Consider the following 3,697-nt stretch of genomic DNA (forward strand, 5'->3'; position numbering starts at 1 on the left):
GGTAATCCTCCATTTCCCAAAGGAGAGCTTCATCCCTCACCTCTAGCAAACTAGAGTGTGGTCTCTCCCTGACCATTTTCCTTAGTTCACGCCTCAGAGTGGCATTCTTTAACCCTTCAATAAACTGATCCCTTAGGACAGTGTTCTCATCAGATATTGCATTTGTGGACTGTTTTACTACAGAGCTCAGTATCTGAGAAAGTGCATGGGAATAATCACGGAGATCTTCTCCATCTGCCTGCTTACGGTTGTAAAAAGACTGCAGGAGCTGTGTGACACTACGCCTCTCACCAAACGCATTTCTTAGATAGGTGAATAGATCACTTGGCCCAACTGATTGACCCCTCATACATAACCTCACTTCCTCAAGTGCTGGCCCACGCAACAATGAAATTATAAAATCACACTGTTCCTCTGTGCTCTGTTCTCTGGACCTTGTCACTCTTTCAACCTCTTCAATAAATTCTTCAACAGACCTCCCATCCTTTCCCCATTCCCCCGTAAAGACTTGGACCTGGCGTTCACGTGGAACACAAATGTATGAACGGTTAAGGGCACGACTAGCACTGTCCCTTTGAGCCCTTGTTTCATCAGTTAATCTAATAAGGTCATCCCTCAACCTCGTCAGCTCCTGAAGCTGGCTTTGTATCTCATCATCTGGAGCCCTACTTGGTCCTGCCGGCTCTAATGGGCCCTGACTGGATAAATCCCCACCACTGGCATTATCCCCAGCATCTGGAGCACTTGACATGGCGCTTCTAATTCAGTCCACAGTCCAAGCTTAAGTATAGTTTAGCTATAATAAGGATACTATGGAAAAAGTCCAGTTCAGGGAACAAGATAAATCTTATTCGCTGCTATCAGATTGCCAGGTCCAGATGGGTTCTGTTTCAAGCGCCGCACCAGGAACTCTGCAGGATCACCACCTCCACACGTCCTCCTGCATTGATAGTTGGTCCCTGTAGTCTTCACCACTGCCGTATTTTTCGTATTTTTAGTAAAAAGGAAATAACATGCTACTGTGCCGCCAGATGTAAGTTAGTGAAGTGAACTAAAACTCTCCTTCTGATGCACACCCCACTCCTGGTACCAAAATTGTGTAGCCTGGGAAATGGTTAGCCACACAGGACACAATTGCTGGGGTTCTTAATGTGCAGTTTTATTATCAATGACAATAAAATAAACAAAAAAAAATGTCCTTTGACCTTTACTTTTGTCAAACGGCGGCCATATGGACTTGTACTGAACATCGACAGCACGAGAGGTAACGTGGCGAAGTAACAGAATAACCGATTGAACAAAAATGCGCCAATACAATACCAGGAATAAAGGAAATGAAATGAAATACAAAACACAAAAATACGGCAGTGGCCTCTGTCTGTGCAGAACAAAATACAAAGAGCTAAGTCACACAAGGCTCCTTTAGAAAATGTGGAAGTGTTACATACATTTTTATAACCACTTACATTCCACAGAAATCTCAGCTCACTTGGAATACTGGAGCACACAGACAATCTCGCAACTTCTTCCTTGCATGGAGAAAATGGCCGCTCCACGCTGCACATACAGGTCCTTTGCATCATACATTCCCGAAATACATCATCTTGTTAAAATACAGACGTTTTACCACTGCACTACAATTATACCAGTATGTTTCAATGAGTTACGTGCATATTTAACAATTCCTTACCAACAATTTAACTCCTTCACAACACTCCCGTTACACATCCACAACAAAACAGTAAACAGGAAGTCCCAAGATGCATTTCTTGTTAAGTCCCTTTTTTTTTGGAAAACTGCAGTTAACCCTTAAGCACTGCCACCCCCCAGTGACCACAATATGCAACTACACCAACCTATAAAATTAACAGTTTCAAGTACACACAACATGCAGATAACAAAAGAAATAGCACAAGCAATAACATTAAATTACTCAATAACATTCTGGTCTTACCATACATGGAAACAAAGAAACAACATTTTAAGACCCCTTTTTGAACCTTAAATGGAAAATATTATTATTAATTTACCACTCGGCTACATTTTTAAGAGCGATATGCAGTATTTCCGGGGGAAAAGATATAATCACGCGATTAATCGACAAGAAGCGCTTGAAAACAGGCACTTATCAAACGATTTATTAGACACAGGCTAACAGATGGCTGAACATGGGAGGCACTGGGGGGTGGGGGCATCTGTTGCTTGGATGCTCAGGCGTCACTCGCGAGAAGATGTCTTGTGCTTGAAACAGTATTTATCCACCTCTCTAATCACTCCTGGTCATTGCACTGGCCATAAAGGTATGTGGACAGAAAGATAAGCCTTGTCCTTTGTGTATGTGGCTAATATGATGTGCCCAAAGCTCCCCTGGTGGATGCACTTCTACACCCCCAAACACATACACTCTCCTTCTGTCCCAGGAGTGTGAGTATGGCCACGCCACACCTGCAGCCTGCATGGGGAATTGGAGCCTAGCAGTCTCTGACAATCCCCATCGGTTTCCCAAATGACTGACTGACTAACGGAAAGGGAATTGCCCTGCTCCCATTTAAGCAATAACATAGAAAGCCAACCTTCCGGAAGAGGTCATGGTGAACACAGATGATCTGAACCAACTTTTGATGAGTTTGCATGATTTGAACTTGGGATAGTTCTACATATTTAACTTTGCAACAAGTAAAGTTACACAGTCTACTGAACTGACGTACTGTGTTTCAAAGAGATGTAAAGGATGGATTTTAAAAATGAAGATTTTGTGAACATAAATCAGATTTTAACGTATGCTTTGGTTTGACTGGTTGGCCAAAAAAGAAATGCATAGTCAGCTTTGGCATGAGCTGTCCAAGACAAGTTTATGTTCACGACTAAAAGAGTACCAGCCCCACTTTAGCTTTTTAAGTGCTGTTGTTGGTATTAATGGGGGCAACCCCATTCCTTACAAAAAACCACTGCCACAAGTGAGTTGTCTCGCGCTCTTGTCCCCTGGGACTCCGAGTGGAATGGGAGGGATTGGTGCACTGTGCTGACAGATGGGTCCTTGTTCCTGTCTTTTTCTTCATCTCTATCTCCCGCTCCCTCTTTTGCTAAAACACAGACACACTCACACACACCAAGACTGCACGAATACAATAGGAATTAAAGCTCCACACACATGCTCCCTGGCTCGCTCCTGAAAGCTGAGCCCCCTTGTACGCATTAAAAGATGCAGCAAGCTTGGATTTGTGAGAGGAGCTGGCATGCTAAGGAGTCGGGGTGATGTGGCACAGGGTGGTTAGGCTAGAGAGAGATGAAACTTCACTGTTCAAAGTTTAGTGTCCTGAGCCCATTTTTACTGTGTATGATGCAGTTTTCTCTCTAAGACTGTCAGCATCTATTTTACATGCACTTAATCCAACTGATTTCAAGTTATTTTATGTTGCGTGTTAAGAAGTCTTGGTCTTCCTTCCATTTGCTGTTCATCGTGGCTAAATACAATTACACAGCAGACTTCTCAGAATTTTTTATTGTAGACTTTTAAGCTCAGTTGTTTTTGGTGAAACTGGAAAGATCTTTAAATGAAGTGTTTCTCCCAAATTAAATTGTGCAAATTAAATGTAAAGAGCTCAGAGCTCAAATGTTAAGTTTTCACACTTTGGCGACTGTGGCCCATTTAGATGAACTTCATACTGCTGACATTCAGCATGGCAGACTGAATAAA

The 3,697-nt window shown here is 42.7% G+C and overlaps 1 long non-coding RNA gene across 1 annotated transcript; it reads left to right on the top strand.

Moving 5' to 3' along the window:
• Positions 1-2,048: 2,048 nt before the first annotated feature.
• Positions 2,049-2,690, top strand: LOC112843225 (uncharacterized). The gene is made up of 2 exons (XR_003215417.1): positions 2,049-2,300; positions 2,421-2,690. It is a non-coding gene; the product is annotated as an uncharacterized LOC112843225 (long non-coding RNA).
• The last annotated feature ends 1,007 nt before the right edge of the window (positions 2,691-3,697 follow it).

The sequence above is a fragment of the Oreochromis niloticus genome, linkage group LG20 (assembly GCF_001858045.2).
Source record: "Oreochromis niloticus isolate F11D_XX linkage group LG20, O_niloticus_UMD_NMBU, whole genome shotgun sequence".
Taxonomy (NCBI): Eukaryota; Metazoa; Chordata; class Actinopteri; order Cichliformes; family Cichlidae; genus Oreochromis; species Oreochromis niloticus.